Source organism: Aotus nancymaae, unplaced genomic scaffold, assembly GCF_030222135.1.
Source record: "Aotus nancymaae isolate 86718 unplaced genomic scaffold, 86718_ANA_hifiasm-v0.15.2.pri h1tg000012l, whole genome shotgun sequence".
Taxonomy (NCBI): Eukaryota; Metazoa; Chordata; class Mammalia; order Primates; family Aotidae; genus Aotus; species Aotus nancymaae.
Window position 1 is genome coordinate 43,399,950 of NW_026988423.1, and position 19,463 is coordinate 43,419,412.

General features: G+C 43.8%; 1 long non-coding RNA gene across 1 annotated transcript in view; it reads left to right on the top strand.

The window, feature by feature from the left end:
• LOC135274632 (uncharacterized) overlaps positions 1 to 19,463 on the top strand; it is a 55,041-nt gene that overhangs the window by 28,776 nt on the left and 6,802 nt on the right. The window lies entirely within an intron of this gene.

A 19,463-nucleotide genomic window follows, 5' to 3' on the forward strand; every position in this document is an offset into this window, starting at 1 on the left:
TGTTTCCAAAGAATACATATATTTCCAAAGAGATACATCTTCTGATATATTCTAATCTCTGAATATATACACATATTCAGAGAAAGTTTAACTTCATTTTTTCCAACTTGGGTGGCTTTTATTTCTTTTTCTTACAAATTACTCTGGCTAAGACTGCCAATGCTATGTTGCATAGGAGTGGTGAGATACGGCACTCTTGTCTTGCCCCTGATATGATAAGAAAAGCTTTTAACTTCTCACTGTTGAGAATGATGGTAGCTGTGGGTTTGTCATACATGAACTTTATTTGAGGTACATTTCTCCTATGCCTAATTTGTTGAGAATTTTTATCATGAAGCGATGTTGAATTTTGTCAAATTCTGTTTCTGCATCTTTTGAGATGATCATATGGTTTTTGTCTTTCATTCTGTTAATATGGCATATCACATTTATAGATTTGCATATGTGGAAACATCCTTGAATACCAGGAATAAATTGTACTTGATTATGGCGAATGATCTTTTTGGTGGGCTGTTGGATTCAACTTACTAATATTTTCTTGAGGATTTTCGCATCTGTGTTCATCAGGGATATTGACCTATAATTATATATTTTTTAATTGTTCTTGTCTGTCTTTGGTATCAGGGTAATGCTGACCTCATAAAATGAGGTTGAAGGTGTTCTTTCCACTTCATTTTTTTTCAAGAATGAGAAGGACTGGCATTAATACTTCCTTAAATAGTTGGTAGAATTCCCTAGGGAAGCCATCTTGTCCTGGGAAGTTTTTGATTATGGGTTCAATGTCTTTATTCATTATTGTTCAAATTTTCTATTTCTTCATGATTGACTGTTGATAGAGTTAAATCCATTTACATTTAAAGTAATTATGGATAAGTAAGGTTGTATATTTCTAGGAATTTATCCATTTCTTCTAGATTCTCCAGTTTGCTGGCGTATCATTGTTGTTACTAGTCTCAGGATTCTTCATATTTTTGTATTATCATTTGTAATAACTCCTCTTTCATTTATAATTTTATTTATTAAAGTCCTATGTCTTTTTCTCTTGGTTAATCTAGCTAAACCTTTGTCACTTTTGTTTATATTTTCAAAAAACCAACTATTAGTTTTGTTGATCTTTTCTGTTTTTCTAGTCTCTGATTTATTTCTGTTCTAATGTTTTTTTTTTGTTTTTTTTTTTTTACGTCTGCTGAATTTGAGCTTAGTTTTTCTTTTTCTTGATTGAGATGGGAAGTTAAGCTGTTTATTTTGATATTTTTCTTTTTTTTCTGAAGGGAGGCATTTATTGCTCTAAACTTCCCTTTTACAACTGCCTTTGCTGCATCTCATAAGTTTTAGTAAGTTGTGTTTCTATTTTTTTCTATCTCAAGATACTTTTTATTTCAATTTTGATTTTTTTCTTTGATGTACTGGTCATTCAGGAGTGTGTTATTTATACAAAGTTGTAAATTTTCCAAAATTCCTATTGATTTCTAGTTTTTTACTATTGTAGTCACAAAAGATACTTGAAATGGTTTCAATCTGCTTAAATTTGTACGACCTTTTTTGTGTCCCAACATATGATCCATCCTGGAGAATGTGTGCGCTTGAGAATGTATATTGTGCCGCTGTTGGGTGGAATGCGGTGTCTACGTCTGTAAGGCTCATCTGGTCTACAGCTTTATTCAAGTCCACTGTTTCCTTATTGACTTTCCATCTAAATGATTGATCTGTTGTTGGAAGTGGAGTTTTCAAGTTCTCTACCATCGTCTTGCTGAGTCTCCCTTCAGTTCTGTTAATGTTTTCTTTAAATATTTGCTTTAGTCGCTTCAACATTAGGTGCATGCATATTTACAATTGTTCTGTCTTCTTGATGAACTGACCCCTTTTCCGTTATATAGTGCCCTTCTTTGCCTCTTTGAGAGATTTCGACTGAAAGTCTAGTTTGTCTAATGTATATATAACCACTCCTGCACTCTTTGGGTTACTATTTGTTTGAAATATCTTTTTGCATCCCATCACTTTCAGCCTATGTGTGTGAGTTTCCTGTAGGCAGTATGTTGTTGGATCCTGTTTTTATTTATCCATTCAGCCATTCTGTATCTTTTGATTGGAGAGTTTAATCCATTTACATTTCAAGTAATTACTCATTAAGTATGGACTTCTTATTGCTATTTTGTTGTTCCTTTGCAAATTTTTTTTTTTTTTTTTTTTTTTTGAAATGGAGTCTCACTCTTGTTGCCCAGGCTGGAGTGCAGTGGAGCGATCTCTGCTCACTGCAACCTCTGCCTCCCGGGTTCAAGCGATTCTCCTGCCTCAGCCTCCCAAGTAACTGGGATTACAGGCATGAGCCACCACGCCTGGCTAATTTTGTATTTTTAATAGAGACAGGGTTTCTCCACATTGGTCAGGCTGGTCTCGAACTCCTGATCTCAGGTGATCTGCCTGTATCAGCCTCCCAAAGTGCTGGGATTACAGGTGTGAGCCACCGCACCCGGTCCAGAAAATGGTATTTAAAAACATTTTTATTTCTGGTTGCTCATTACTAGTATATAGAAATAAACGGATTCCTGTATGTTGATCTTGTATCCCATCACCTTGCTAAACTCACTTTTAGTTTTAATAGCATATTTTGCAGATTCATGTTTTGAACTATTCTACATAATCATGTGACATGTCAGTAAAGACTTATTTCCTCTTTTTCAATCTGTATGGCTTTCTTTTTTCCTTGCCTCATTGTTCTGGCCAGAACCTCCAGTAATGACGTCAAATAGAAGCAGTAAGAGTGGCCATCTTTGATTTGTTCCTCATCTGAAGGGAAAACTATTCCATTGTCACCATTACATATGATGCTACTTTTAAAAAATGTGTTTCTTTGTCGAAAACCTCTATTGAGAAAATTGCCTTCTATTCCTAGTCTGTAGGGAATTTTTATCATGAATGGATGCTGAATTTCATCAATGTTTTAAAATCTGTTGAGATGATAATGTGGTTTTCCTTCTTAAGTCAGTTGATTTGATAAGTAATACTGATTTACTGTGAATGTTGATCAAGCCTTGCATTCTAGAGACAAGCTCTATTTGGCCACAATATATTCTTTTTATATATATTGCTGGAGGAAGTTATTAATTTCAATAGTACCAACTTTATCAATCTTTTCCTTTATGGATATCTGTGACATATTTAAATATTTTCCTCCTACACTGAAACCATGAAGATAGTCTTGTTTATCAGCGGTTCTCAACTAGGGGTAACATTTGCCTTAGGGTACATTTGGCAATATCTGGAAACATTTGTGTTTGTCAAAACTGGTTGTTACTGACATCTAGAGTAACAGACAGACATCTCGTGGCCAGTTACGCTGCCAGACATCCTACAATGCACAGGAGAGCCTGCCACAAAAAAAAGGATTGTCTGGCCCAAACTGTCAGTAGTACCAAGGTTAAGAAACCCTATCCTACACTGTGTTGTAAAGGCTTTAAGGTTTTGACTTTCACCGGTAGGCTATAAAAGTAATATGGATCGTGCTACTTCTATGATGACAGCTATAACGCCCTAAGTTGGTTACCCTTAGGAACGCTTTATGGTCCCATCTGGCCCACTTGTCCTCTGCCTTAAAAATGCGGATAATAACCATGTTAGGCCAGGAGTGGTGGCTCATGCCTTTATTCCCAGCACTTCGGGAGGCCAAGGCGGGAGGACTGCTTGAAGCCAGGCATTCAAGACCAGCCTGGGCAACACAGTGAGACCCTCATCTCTACACAAACATTTTTAAAGATAAGATGGCCATAGTAGTGTGTGCCTGTGGTCCCAGCTACTCACGAGGCTGAGGTGGGAGGATCACTTGAGCCCAGGAGTTTGAGGCTGCAGTGAGCTACGATTGCAGCACTGCTCCCCAGCCTGGGCAACGCAGCAAGACCCTGCCTCAAAACAAACAAAGCCACGCTGTTCAGAAGACTAATTGGTATGACACGTGCTCCTGTATCTCCAGGCTATGCGTTTTGGCTCTAGGGACCTTCTGTTTATTGGATCCCTTGCTGAAATTTCAACTCGACCTTATAACACATCGGACAATTGTGTGCAAGAATTCTACTAGGAAAACTCTATAATCTCATTGAGAAATATCACAGGAAACCTAAATAAAAGAATACCTTGTTTATCAATTAAACAGCTCAACACAGGCTGCGCACGGTAACTCATGCCTGCAATCCAGCAATTTGGGAAGCCAAGGCGGAAGGATTGCTCAAGCCCAGGAGTTCAAGACCAGCCGGGGCAACATAGCAAGACCCCATCTCTACAAAAGAATACAAAATATAAGCCCTGCATCGTAGCATGCACCAATGGTTTCAGCTTCTCAGGAGGTCAAGATGAGAGAATCACCTAGCCCAGAAAGTTGAGGCTGCAGTGAGCTGTGATCGTGCCACTGCACTCCAGCCAGGGCAACAGAGTGAGACTTTGTCTTAAAAATAATAATAACAAGGGAGGGGAGCACTACACACTGGGGCACTGGGGTCTGTTGGGGGGAAATAGGGGAGGGACAGTGGGGGGTGGGGAGTTGGGGAGAGATAGCATGGGGAGAAATGCCAGATATAGGTGAAGGGGAGGAAGGCAGCTAATCACACTGCCATGTGTGTACCTATGCAACAATCTTGCATGTTCTTCACATGTACCCCAAAACCTTAAAATGCAATAAAAAAAATAAAAATAATAATAAAAAGCTAGACATTGTAAAGATGTCAATCTCTGTAAATAAATTTATAGATTCAATGAAATGTCAATCAAAATCCCAACGGGCTGTTTTCTTTTTTCTTTTTTTTTTTTTTTTTAATAGGAGTTGCCAAGCTGCATCTCACATCTTTCCATTTCATCTCCATCATCAAATCTGCAAAAAGCAAATATCGGATCCTTTTGTTATCTGAAGTGGAGTACCTCTTTCCATTCCCGATATTGGTGCTTCATTCTCTGTCAGTCTCTTTCCCAACTACTCTCACCCAGGAGTGCTGTCGATTTAATTAGTGTTGGCGAAAAAGAGTCCACTTTGTTGATCCTTTCGTGGTATGCTTGTAGTCTCTTGGAAGACTTTCAATACAGAAATTTCTTGCGATATATTTGTAGGAATAATCTAATTCACCCATATAAGCTTCACCTAGATTTGTCACTCATTAGGATTCTGAGACATTAGTCTTTTGTCTTTCTGTGAATTTGTGTGTACACACACAGACTTTTTTTTTCTTTACCATTTGAGAATAACTTACAACACGATACTTCACCACATGTGGCATAATAAAATATATATATTTAATCTCCGCCTCTGGTTTCTGACACAGAGCTCCTTGTAATTTCCTGACCGATAGCAGCTTTTGTTCAAACATTTGTTCTTTGATCTGGTTCTTGACACAGAGCTCCTAAAACCCTCATAATTTCCTGTGTGATGGAGGTGATAATACCATCCTAACGCAGGGCTCCTAAATCCATTTGAATTTCCTGGATAAACAGGTAACACCCGGCTAGTTTTTGTATTGTTGGTAGAGACAGGGTTTCACCATGTTGGTCAGGCTGGTCTCGAACACCTGACCTCAGGTGATGTGCCTTCCTCAGCCTCCCAAAGTGCTGGGATTATGGGTGTGAGTCACTGGGCCTGGCCCATCTAGACAACTTTGGGGGATATTTTTGCACCAGCTGAAATGTTTTATTTCTTGCTTTGCTTTACTTCTAGCCACCTGCATGCACTGGGATCTGCTGTTTTATTTGTAACAATGCAGTAACAGTGGTGTGCACGTGGGTGAAGGTTTGGAATGGCGACTGTTTTTCTTGGTTCAAAAAATGCTCTCTTCTGTTGATAAAATTCACTTTTAAAAGTAACAGTGCTCTTTTGTAGGGGGAAGGGTTTTGTGGTCTCTGATTTTGAGATTTGCTTTTGTTTCTGTGGACCCTTCACTCCTTGTTTCATTTTTTCCCTTTGTCATCATGTCTCCGAGGGACACTTCCGTCTCTTGCTTCCTCTTTCTCCCCGAGAAGCAGTGAGTCCTGAGACCACCACCTCCTCTGCTACGCGCTCCGAGTCCCTTCCCTTGGATTCCCTCCTAGTCGGCGACACAAGTCCTGTCCTCGGCAACTAAGAACAGAAAAACTGGTTTTCTTTTGGAGTTTTTGTTAACAAAGCTTCCCTATGACTAAAAGCCATAAACCAGGAAACCCCCTTAACCCTTATTCCAAGTTTGGAACACTCTCTAGAATTTGCCGTCTTCATTCTCCGGTGTCTAGGTTTTACGGGTCTGGCCCTCCCTCCTTCCCTCCCTCCCTCCCTCTTCCCTCCCTCCCCTCCCTCTTCCCTCCCTCTTCCCTCTCCTTCCCTCCCTCCCTCTCCTCTCTCTTTCCCTCCCCTCCTCCTCCCCTTCTCCTCCCCTCTGTTTCCCCTCCCCTCCCCTTCCACTCTCCGCCCCTTCCCCTCTGCTCCCCCCTTCCTTCCCTTTCCTCCTTCCCTTCCCTTCTCCTCCCTTCCCTGCTTCCCTCTTTCCCCCTCCTTTCCCCCTTTTCTCCCTTTCTTCCCTTCCCCTCCCCTTCCCTCCTCCCCTCCTCCCCTCCCCTCCTTGCCTTCCCTTCCCCCTCCCCCTCCCCCTCCCCTCCCCCTCCCCCTCCTTTCCCTCCCTCCTTTTTGAGTCAGGTCTCTCTGTGTCTGGAGTTCAGTGGCACAATCACAGCTCATCATAACCTCGGACTCTTGGGCTGAAGCAGTCTTCCCACTTCAGCCTCCTGAGTAGCTGGGACTACAGGCAGGCACCACAACACCTGACCGTTTTTATTTTAAATTTTTTGTAGAAAGGGGGTCTCACTACATGGCCCAGGCCGGTCTCCAACTTGTGGTCCTAAGCAATCCTTCTGCCTCAGCCTCCCCAAGTGCTGGGATTACAGGTGTGAGCCACCATGCCCAGCCATCTTCTTCCTCGTTTGCTTTCTTTTAATTTTGTGCAGAATTTACAGTTTTTATCTGTGAAAGGAAAGAGAACAGAGAAAAAACAGTTACAAACAATTAGGCAATTATTGCCAAGTGTCATTGATATCCTAGGAAAATATATCAAGAAGCTGTGGGTGATGAACCGACAATTAAAAGCCATGCGTGAAATTCCCACGGCCCCCCAGGTAGCTTACAGAGAGGTTCTCACGTGCTGTGGCAGGAGGGCTGCGAGAGCTGAAGGCCTGGCATCACTGCGGCTGAACTCCAGAGGGGCTGAGACGCTCCGGGTCTAAGGTGTCTAGGTCAGGGTCCTGTCTGGGAAACAATGGGACCTTGATACGTAAGAATCCCCCAAGTATTTAGAACTGTGAGATTCTGCTGAGCCTTCTGAGGCTACAGAAGGGCCCACCTCTCCTTATTCTGAACAGTCACGCCCTCCTTGTTTGGGCATAATGCTGTCCCCCCAAAACAACATTGCCCACGCACCCAGGACCTGCTCCGTAGCCCCTCTTGTCAGTGAGCCTACAGGAAGACACAGTCAAGGGCATCCTGCCCCTAATAGGGAGGAAAAGGACAACTCCCTCCAGGATCCTGAGTTGCTGCCACAGATGGTGGAGAAATTGATTTAAAAATACAGGGAAGGCTGGCGTTGGTGGCTCATGCCTGCAATCCCAGCACTTTGGGAGGCCGAGGTGGGCAGATCACGAGGTCAGGAGATCGAGACCACCCTAGCTAACATGGTGAAACCCCATCTCTACTAAAAATACAAAAATTAGCTAGGCGTGGTGGTGTGGGCACCTGTAATCCCAGCTGCTGGGAAGGCTGCGGCAGGAGAATCACTTGAACCCGGGAGGTGGAGGTTGCAGTGTGAGCTGGGATCGCATCACTGCACTCCAGCCTGGGGAACAGAGCGAGACTCTGTCTCAAAAAAAAAAAGAAAGAAAGAAAGAAATGCAGGGAAATGAGGAGCTCGGGTGGATGTACAGCAGCCAGAAGATCCACCAAATGATGAGGCTCCACAAGCAGCTCAGGGATCCAGGATTCCCCAGGGCAGTAAGGAGTGGGCTGGAAATGGGCGCCCTTATCACTAAACAGATCAGTGATGGGCCAGGAGGGGCCCATGCTTGCCACCCCAGCACGTTGGAAAGCTGCCGCAGAGGATCATTTAAGCCCAGAAGTTTGAGACCAGCCTGGGCAACGCAGTGAGACCCTATCCTTCCAAAAAATTTAAAAATTAGCCCAGTGTGGTGGCATGGGTCTGTGGTTCCAGTTACTCATGAGGCTGAGGCAGGAGGACCACTTGAGCCCAGGAGTTGGAGGCTGCAGTGAGCTATGATGGTGCCACTGCACTCCAGCCTGGGCGACAGAGACCCTGTCCACAGAAAAAGAAAAAGATTTTTAAAAATATTTTATTCAAGTTGTCCAAAATTTGAGTAAGTTTCCACTGAGAAAGTAAACATTTAAAAATTAAAATTATTGGCCGGGTGCGGTGGCTCACGCCTGTAATCCCAGCACTTTGGGAGGCCGAGGCGGGTGGATCACGAGGTCAAGAAGTCGAGACCATCCTGGTCAACATGGTGAAACCCCGTCTCTACTAAAAATACAAAAAAAAAAAAAATTAGCTGGGCATGGTGGCGCGTGCCTGTAATCCCAGCTACTCAGGAGGCTGAGGCGGGAGAATTGCCTGAACCCAGGAGGCGGAGGTTGCGGTGAGCCGAGATCACGCCATTGCACTCCAGCCTGGGTAACAAGAGCAAAACTCCGTCTCCAAAAAAAAAAAAAAAAAACCATTTGATTCAATAATACCATCTTGAGATTTGAAAATAGTTTAAATTTTAGCAAATAATTTATGAAAATATACCTATGAGGGCTGGGTACAGTGGCTTACGCCTGTAATCCCTGAAGTTTGGGAGGCCAAGGCAGGCAGATCACCTGAGGTCGGGAGATTGAGACCAGCCTGACCAACATGGGGAAAACCTGTTTCTAGTAAAAATGCAATAATTAGCTGGGCGCGGTCTCACAAGCCTGTGATCCCAGCTACTTGGGAGGCTTAGGCAGAAGAATCACTTGAACCCAGGAGGCAGAGGTTGCAGTGAGCTGAGATTGCACCACTGCACTCCAGTTTGGGCAACAGAGTGAGACCCTGTCTCAAAAGAAAATGAAAAAGAAAATATATGAGCAATTCTAGAATTTCTTGTTTTCGGTGTAAACAATCAGTATTAGCCGGGTGTGGTGTTTCACACTTGTAATCCCAGCACTTTGGGAGGTCAAGGTGGGTGGATCATTTGAGGTCAGGAGTTTGAGACCATCCTGGCCAACACGGTGAAACCTCATCTCTACTAAAAATAAAAAAATTAGCCTGGCATGATGGCACATGTCTGTAGTCCCAGCTACTTGGGAGGACGAGGCAAGAGAATTGCTTGAGCCTGGGAGGTGGAGATTGTAGTGAGCCGAGATTGTGCCACTGCACTCCAGCCTGGGCAACATGGTGAGACTGTCTCAAAAAGTAAATAAATAATAATAATCAATATCATGCTTCTTTCTTAATACCTCTGGTCCTGTGTGGATAGACATGTAAGAGTCCTACTGCTTGTTCATCATTGGGAAATGTTCCTGAGCTGCCACGTGCATGTGTTGTGAGCGCTGTGCTAATTCACGCATAAATCAAGAACCACATACTGGAATAGCACAAAGAGAGAGAAGCTGGGAGCTCAACCCTGGGAAACAACACTACATTATGCAAAAATCCAGAGTATTAGGTTGGTGGGAAACTAATCGTGGTTTCTGCCATTGGTTTTCATATTTATGCTATCTTGAGAAGAAGGGTTTGATGTGTGAATTAAGTAGGGTTTTCCTACGTGACGTGTTGCCACCCCTCACTGCTCTCAGAAGCTGACTCTGTCTCCAGTGTTGACATAATCAACCTTATGGCGTTTGGAAACAGCTGCCTTTTTTTTTTTTTCTTCTTCTTCTTCAAATTTATTACCCTTTGACCAACAGCTCTCCATTTCCCACACGCCCTTGACCCCACAAATCCCTGGCAACTGTGATTCTCCTGCCTCAGCCTCCCAAGTAGCTGGGATTACAGGTGTGCGCCACCACAGCTGGCTAATTTTATTATTTTTTTAATTTAGTAGAGACGGGGTTTCACCATGTTGGTCACGTTGGTCTCGAACTCCTGACCTCACATGATCCACCCGCCTCAGCTTCCCAAAGTGCTGGGATTACAGGTGTGAGCCACTGCGCCCAGCTCTACTCTGCTTCTATGAGTTCAACTGTTTTTAGATTGCACGTATAAGTGAGATCATGCTGTATTTGTCTTTCTGTGCTTGGCTTATTTCACTCCGTATAATGCCCTCCAGATTTATCCGTGTTGTTGCAATTGACAGAATTTCTTTCTTTGTTGAGGCTGAATCTGACTCCACTGGGTATATGTATCACTTTTTCTTTATCCATTCATCTGCTGATGGACACCGAGGCTGATTTCCTATCTGCAGCCAGCATGGGAGTGCCGACGTCTCTTGGACGTACTGACTTCAGTGTCTTCAGATGTATACTTAGAAATGGGATGGTTGGATTATATGATGGTTCTATTTTCGGTTTTTTGAGGCACCTCCAAAGTGTTTTGTAAGAGTTGTACCAATGTACGTTCCTACCAATAGCGTGCAGAGGTTCCTTCTTCACAGCCCTGCCAGCACTTGGTATTTTTGTCTTTTTGATAATAGCCATTCTAACAAGGGTGGGGTGAGATCTCACTGCGGTTTTAATTTGCATTTACTTTATGATTCCTGCTGTTGAGAATTGAAAAAAAGTACCCGTTGGCCATTTGTTTGTCTTCTTTTGAGAAATGTGTATCCAAGTCCTTTGCCCATTATTTATTCTTTATTGCCTACTTTAAAAAAATGTTTTTAATTTTTGTGGATACATAGTAGGTGTATATATGTATGGGGTACATGAGATGTTTTTATGCAGACATTCAATGTGTAATAATCACAGGATGGAGAATGGGGTATCCATCCATCAAGCATTTATCCTTTGTGTTACAAACAATCCAATTACACTTCGTTATTTTTAACTGTACAGTAAATTATTGACTATCACCACCCTATTGCATTATCAACTCACAGGTCTTATTCATTCTTTCTAACTACTTTTTGTATCTATTAATCATCCCCACCTCCCTGCAAGCCTTCCCTTTTGCCCTTCTTAAAATCAGGTTGTATTTTTTTTATTAAGTTATATGTTGAATATTAATCCCTTATCAGACATATGGTTTGCAAATATTTTCTTCCATTCTGTAGATTGTGTCTTCAGTCTGTTGGCTATTCCTTTGCAGTGTAGCGTTCTAGCTTAATGCAATCTCAAGGTCAATTTTTTCTTCTGTTGTCATGCTTTTGGGGTTATAGCCAAAAATATCATTGTCCAGACCAATGTCAAGGAAATTTTCCCTCAATTTTTTTCTTCTAGGAGTTTTGTAGTTTCAGGTCTTATATTGAAGTCTTTAATCCATTTAGAGTTGATTTCTGTGTGTAAGGTAAGACAATGGAATACTTTCATTCTTGTGTATATAAATATCCAGTTTTCTCAGTACCATTTCTTGAAGAGACTGTCCTTTCTCCATTGTGTACTCTTGTCATCTTTGCCAAAGATCAATTGACTGTAAATGTGTGGATTTATTTCTGGGCTCTCTATTCCGTTCCATTGGTCTATGTGCCTGTTTTCATGCCATACCATGCTGTCCTTGCAGGAGTGTGTGTGTGTGTGTGCGCGCGCGCGCACACGTGCACGTGCGCTTTCAAGCAATGGCTTCTGGCAATGATAGTGCACTGCAGTAGTCTTGAACTCCTGGGCTCAATCCATCTTCCCTCCTCAGCCTCCCAAGTAAATGGGACTACAGGTGGGTGCCATGGTACCTGGCAGTACCATACTGTTTTGGTTACTGTAGCATTTTAGGATGTTCTGGAATCAGGTAGCATGATGCCTTGAGCTTTGTTCTGTTCAACATTGCTTTGGCTATGTGGGGTCTTTTGCAGTTTCACACAAAATTTAAGATTTTTTTTGTATTCCTGTGAAAAATGTCATTGGAATTTTGATAGAGATTGCACTGAATCTGTAGATAGCCTTGGGTAGTATGGACATTTTAACAATATTAATTTTCCAATCCATGAACATAGGATATCTTTCTGTTTATTTGTGTCTTCAATTTATCCAACTTTTACAATTTTCAGGTACAGATCTTTTACCTTCTTGGTTAAATTTATTCCTAAGTATTAAATATTTTTTTGATGCTATCACAAATGAGATTTTAAAAAATTGAGATAAGAGTCTCGCTCTGTCACCTAGGCTGGAGTGCAGTGGTGCGATCTTAGGTCATTGCAACCTCTGCCTCCCAGGTTCAAACAATTCTCCTGCTTCAGCCTCTCGAGTAGCTGAGAATGAGATTGTTTTATGTATTTTTTTAACCGTTCATTGTTAGTGTAGAGAAACTACGACTACTGAGTTGGATCCTGGACCAAATGTTGGTTTTGTTTATTTTGATCCTGGATGTGTTGATTTGGGATCCTGGAAGCAGCTGCCTCCTATCTTTAGGACACCAGGCAAAAGATGTGGAGAAGTCGGTCCCTGGGGTCTAGGTGGTGTTAAGCAGAAGAGAGAATGTTTAGGGGAGTGGCAACTGTTAAACTGCAACACACTATACACTGAGTCCCAAGTAACAGGGGTGGCCATGTGCTGTTTACTAAATTTGTGTCTTTCCAGGCCAAAGGTCCCTCTTGCCCAAGTCTAACAATGGTACAAGGTCAGACTCCAAGATAGACACTTCAATCTTTGGTCCGTAGGATCTTTAACTTGCATAATTAGGAAAGCACTGGCTGTTTCTGTGGTATCAGCTGGGGCCAGGACATAAGAGCAATGCAATGTCTGGGTACCTTTGCTCTGGTGCTGTCCTGCTAGCTAAGTGCTCATGGTTTGGGGAGAGAGGCTGTAGTCCTTCCCTGAGTGGGATCGGGGCTGGTATCAGAGCCTTCCAGTTTTCCAGGATGATGGGTTTAAGCCATGTATTATAGCTGGTTTCCAGGGAGTTTCACAGGCCAGCCTGAAGGAAATCAGTCTTGGACAAGCCGACCCTCAGGTATGACAACCACCCAGGAAAGTAGGAAAAAAATGTAATTTCCAGGAAGCATTAAGGCCCCACTTAAAGTTCATAATCACATGTAAGGGACCTTGGGGACTCAGTGGGGAAGGTTGGGAGGGGGTGAGGGGTCAAAGACTACACACTGGGTAGAGCATACACTGCTCAAGTGCCAGGTGCACTAAAATCTCAGAAATCACCACTAAAGAACTTATCCACGTGACCACAAATCACCTGTACCCCAAAAACTATAGCATTTTTTTTTAAAAAAAGCTCATGATCACAGCAAAATTCTGTGCTTTTTTTTCACCCAATCATGGGGAGCGAAGAAATGCATTTAACCCAGGTTGGGATGTAGCTGCTGTATGTGGCTCAAAAGAGCAAGAGAGGAACAATAGCATTGAGGTTATAAACAAGGAAATGATTCCAACAATTCTCCAACTGAGGAAGGGGGGAAGTGAGCAAAGAGGGAAGCCAGAGATAAGGCTGTGGTGGCTTCAAAGGATTGTGGAGTTGGGAGGTTCTAGGGGAGGAGGCAGCAAGGGGCAGGGTCAGAGAGCAGTGCTGGAGATGAGATCAGGGAGGAGCTGCAGTTACTGATTGAGCCAGAGCCCAGGGAGTGACAACAGGAGAGAGCAGAGGCTCCCTGAGGATATGAAATGGTGAGATGAAAATGGTGATGGAAGGGCTGTCGGGGATCTGGGGAAACATCTTGGAGGATTGAGCATGGAGTGGTCAGCAGCTGATTGCTCCCAGAGTAACAGGAGTTTGGGGGTGGTGGGGGCTGGGAAGGAGCTGGAAGGATGCTCTGAGAGCAGCAGCCAGAGCACGATGCCCCCTGCCCACCTAAGGCCATAGTGAGGAGGATGACGGAGAGAAGATGCCCCCATTCTAGAGAGCTGCAGAGGAGCTTTTGTCTTTCCAGGACAGTAGGATGGTGAAAGGAAGGTCCAGAGAAGAGAGATGGACATGAGGCTTCCAGATATGAGGAGTGTGGGAGATGGAGCCATTAGATTGGAGACTGGGGTAAGGCATGAGGAAATTAGCCCTGAGGTCCCAAGGCAATGGGGTGGGTGCTGGTGAGACTCTGACATGGGGCAGTGTCATGGGGTGCAGAGTTTGGTGCTGTCTCCTGACCCTTGTGGATGGAGGAAGGAGGTGAGGAGAGGGATAAATATATGAGCATCTCTTGATGCTGGGAGCCCAAATGAAACCACCTTTACAAAAGTTATGATATTAAGAGAAGTATGACATAGCTAACTCCATCTTGCTTCTAAGTTACCAAAAGCCAACTATCCTTGCTCATTTCTGGGTGTAGGCCAAACTTTCTATGGAAGGAATTTAGTTTATAGTTTAACTTTAAAACAAAGATGATAACAACAGTACCTTTCTAAAACTAACCCCTCCTTGCTTGGGGACCGAAACCACCTTTGTCTAAAACTAAGAAATTGGCCACAAGATTAGAATTATGGCTCAGGAGTCATGTAGACAGAGGTCAGAAGATTTGTAACCTTCCCAATTGTTCCTAGAGATAACACCACTATTGTAAAACTTAAGACTGGTGTTCAAGACAATTGCAGACCTTGCATTCCGATAGACCAACTGGCACCACCTGGACTAGTGACCCATGCATGCCAAGAACTGGCTCAACCAGAGAAACTGATTCGGTGCAAGAAGACCACTTAGATGATTTCATCCTCAACCCAACCAATCAGCATTCCCCATTCTCTAGCCCCCACACCAATCAAATTATCCTTGAAAAACTGTAGTTTCCAAATTCTCAGGGAGATGTATTTAAGAAACATCTCCTATCCTTCTGCTTGGCTAGCAAAGTCCCTTACATGTGATTATTAAACTCTTTCATTGCTGCAACTCCTGATGTTCTCGATGTTTGGCTTTTCTGGGCAGCAGGCAAGAAACCAGTCAGACAATTACATGAAGATGTGGTCACAATGCACGAAAGGTGTCATGAAGCCTAGACAGGGACTCCCCGACTCTCTAGATAGGCGAATGCAGGCCACAGCATGTAGACACCGCCTTGGGTCAAGCCCCAGGACGTCTGAGTAGGGCTGAGGTTGACACTAAAGAAAAAGCAGGAGGAAATCACGTGGGCCTGTGGGCTACCTGCGACTGTGGGGTGTGGCAGCGTCAGTGGTTGGCTTCATTTTTCAGTGAACTCTACCTTCACTGGCACCAAATTTATCTCCCTGAAGTTTTACTTGGCAGAAATTTGAGTAGTTCCCAATTGCTTATTGGACAAAGTAAGTCCTTGCAAGGAAGACTCTTATTACCTGGCCCTCATAGCTTTTTCCAAATTTAGTTTTCAGTCTTCCTGTTCAAGTTTGAGGCTGCAGTGAGCTATGATTGTGCCACTGCACTCCAGCCTGGGTGCTAATTACAAGCGTGTGTTTGGTGAGTAAAGGACGGCTGTTGATACGGTGCATTGACTCAGCAAGCCTCTTCTCTTTGGGAGCACAGGGCCATGGTGATGGTGTAACTCTAGAGGAGAACTGTCCGGGTGTGTATTTAGGTTATGCACTTGAACATGGACAAATGACTTCACCTCTTTGTGCCTCATTTTCCTCATTTGTCCAATTGAGGTTGTAGCTATACCTACCTTGCAAGGTCATTGAGAGCATTACGCGAGATAACGCAGTTAGAAGAATCTAAGATGGGGCCCTGCCTGGAGGAGCTGAGGATCGAGAGAGAGGTGTGGAACCACGGCACAGAAAGTGCTGAGTGGAGGGTCGGGGAGGAGCGCAAGCCAGGCCCTAAGACAGTCCCAAAGAGCGGGGGATTTACTGAGACAGCTTTGGGCTGACGTTTAGTGTGGCTCAGATTCTGACACCAGGGCCTTTGGAAAGAGGTAAAAGATACTGCAGATAGATGCTGAGAAGATGCTGCTAGGAAGCATGGGGAATAGTAACTCACTAGGCCTTGCTGGACTGCAGGGTGTGAGAAGGTAAATAAGGTTTAAAAGGGGGCCGGGTGCGGTGGCTCACACCAGCAATCCTAGCATTTTGGGAAGCCGAGGAGGAAGGATTGCTTGAGCCCAGGAGTTCAAGACCAGTCTGGTCAACATAGTGAGACCCAGTCTCTACAAAAAATAAAAGAATGAGCCAGGTGTGGGGGTGTACACCTGTAGTTCCAGTCAGTCAGGAGGCTCAGGTGGGGGAGTCCCTTGAGTCTAGGAGTTGGAGGCTGCCGTGAGCTATGAATGCACCACTGCATTCCAGCCTGGGTGACAGTGCGAGACCCTGTCTCTTAAAAAAAAAAAAAAAAAAAAATCTGAGGCTAAAAAGAGACGCAAAATCCAAAATCCAAACAGCTTGAAGAGGACTTTCAACATCACCCAACAAATTCAAGTTACAGATGAGAAAACTAAGGCCTATTTGCCCAATAACTGTATAGCACACAAGCCTAGTATTTGAAGGCATCTGGTCCGGCCTCTGTTCTTCCAGGCCCCAGAGATCTCCAAACACGGGCTCAGAGGCTAAGCTTCATCTTGTGTATGTCGGCATCAGGGCACATTTTGGGTAGAACAGCAGATTGTGATTCTGTGACAATACTCTGGGTGCCTTAACCAGATGCAGTTTTAATCCGCCCCTCTCCTCACCAGGTGAGAAACACCTGCAAATTAGAAGCCCTGGAATCATCACCCACTCCCTTTGGACCTGCCAAACATTTCAGCAAATCTTTAGCAAGAATCTGTAGCCACTACAGTTTTGCTTTTGAGGCTGGGTCTCGCTCTGGCGCCCAGGCTGAAGTGTAGTGATGTGATATCGGCTCACTGCAGCATCCTCTACCTGGGTTCAAGTGATTCTCCTGCCTTGACCTCCTGAGTAGCTGGAATTACAGGCACCCACCACCATGCCCAACTAATTTTTGTATTTTTAGTAGCGATGAGGTTTTACCATGTTGGCCAGGCTGCTCTCAAACCCCTGACCTCAAGAGATCCACCCGCTTCAGCCTCCCGAAGTGCTGGGATTACGGGTATGAGCCACTGTGCCTGGCCACCACTAAAGTTTTTGAAGTTATTTTCCTTTTTGTGTGGGCTGTGGGGCCATTCTCTACCCAGTCCACAATTTCTATAAATCCTGGGACTGCAGACAGCAAAATTCCACCCACGCCATGCTGAATTTTGGGCTTATGGCCTTCATGTTTTTAGGCCTCATTTTGTTTAGATTGTGTCATTTTACACATTAGGAAACTGAGTTCCAAAGAGGCCCTGTGTTCAGGGTCACCGAGTGTGAAGGCACAAGGGGTGGATTCAGCCCCCATGACTGTGGCCCAAGGACCCCTTTCCACCAAGCTTGTCATTAGAAATGTAGCATTTTGGGCATGAGATACGAAAACCTTAGTTTAGTACTTGTGACAGTGGCAAAGACTAGGAATTTCATATTGTGGAATTGACAGCCTTAGATAACATAATTTCATATCTGGAAAATAACCCCATTTTATTGCAAGGAAATAAAATATAAAAAATATAAATAAAATATAAAAAATAACCCTATTTTATTGTGTGTTTAAGAGTTTTTCAGGCCTGTTTAAGAGTTTTTCAGGCCTGGTGCGGTGACTCATGCCTGTAATCCCAGCACTTTGGGTGGCCGAGGCAGGCAGATAACTTGAGGTCAGGAGTTCGAGACCAGCCTGGCCAACATGGTGAAACCCTGTCTCTACTAAAAATAACAAGTTTAACTGGGCGTGGTGGCATATGCCTATAGTCCCAGCTACTCAGGAGGCTGAGGCACGAGAGTCACTTGAACCCAGGAGGCAGAGGTTGCAGTGAGCCGAGATAGCGCCATTGCACTCCAGACTGGGCAAGAGAATGAGACTCGGTCTCAAAAAAAAATTATTATTATTTTTCAGAAATGCACAGAAAGGATGGCAGTGTTTTAAAAAAAAAAAAAAATGAGGAAGCCCAGGTCACATTTGTTGTCCTTGTTCCTTCAACTGATTTAATGCCACTGAGGCCTAATTTGTTTTCCAGTACAGATACAGACATACAAGGCCTTGAGGGCCCCACAAGAGCACGGCTACCTGCATGTAAAAATCTGTCTTCAACTTCTTTTTATGCTACATATGTATAGAATGTCAACAGTTGCGTCTTATTTCCCCTCATCTACCTTGATTGAGGCAGAAAAATGGATAAACAGCAAATGCCGTGGCAAATATCCATCTAAAGTGGTAATTATTGCATCATTATATTCGCTATTTTACCTGTCATGTACCATTAGAGGATAACAAGATCATTGTCAGTCAAAGATGGGGAGATAATCAGAGCATCTATAGGTTAGCAGGAAGTCAAATTGGCGCTGGTACCCATCAGTGCTGAGGAGCTGAGTGTAATTAGGGGGAAATATGCAAAGGTTGAGATGAATGAGCCCTGGGGATTAAACACCGTGGCTGATTGGAGAGTCTGACTCTCCTACGTTCCGACATTGCAGATGGCGACGTCAAAATAGGTGTACGATTAGAGCAGTGAGAAATAGCAAAGCAAGGCCCTGAGAACGGCCTGATTTGGAAAAACGCAGTGTTTATCTGTTTTCCAATCCAGGTTTTTCTTCCTTATTTTCTCCAGTTTGGAGTCAGGTATTAACATAGGAAAACAGGGCTGAGTGAAAAGGGCTTTCATTCGTCACTGCTCTGCCCAGATTAGCTGAAGCCTGCAAACCCCACCGGGGTCTGCAGTGCCCTGGACTGACTTTTGCAGTGTCCACGCCCCTGTGAAGCCACAGGAGTCTGCAGCACTTGCGCACTCCAATCTGGAGCCCCAGTTTCTACGTATTTCTATTATTTCTGATTCTCATTCAGCAGCTACCCAGATCTTGCTAATTTGAACCACTTCTGTTTTTTTCCCTAGTAACATACGAACACCCATCCAATCTCATCCAAGTAGCAATTTCATCAGGGTCGATATAAGAAAATTTAACAATTTTTTTTTTTAACATCATGGGGAAAAACAGATTGTAGAGGACAGGGAGACTGCAAACTGATGAGGGCCACACCACGTAATTAAAAGAGAGGAAAAGTCAAGGCAGGAGAAACATGTATCTTGAAGGTCTTAAGTAACATACGGCTGATCGAGTCCAGACCGAAATGCGATAGAACGAGCAGGCAAAAACTGTTGTCACAGGCCCTTGGTCAGAGTTCTCATCACTGCTGGAAAAGCAAACACTTCTGCTGAGTTTTGAAGTAGCCCAGAGGGACACATGGGGCTGGCTAACTTGCCCACACTGTACAAACGCCTACAAAATCCAGAAGTACCTGCCTTTTACAGGATTTGGAACATACAAAAAACAAACAGAACCCCTTCCCCCCCAGAAAACCACCACCCACAATCGACCGTGTAGGGCGCAAATGTTTACAGTAATGAATTGGTGCGACACTAACCGAGTTAGG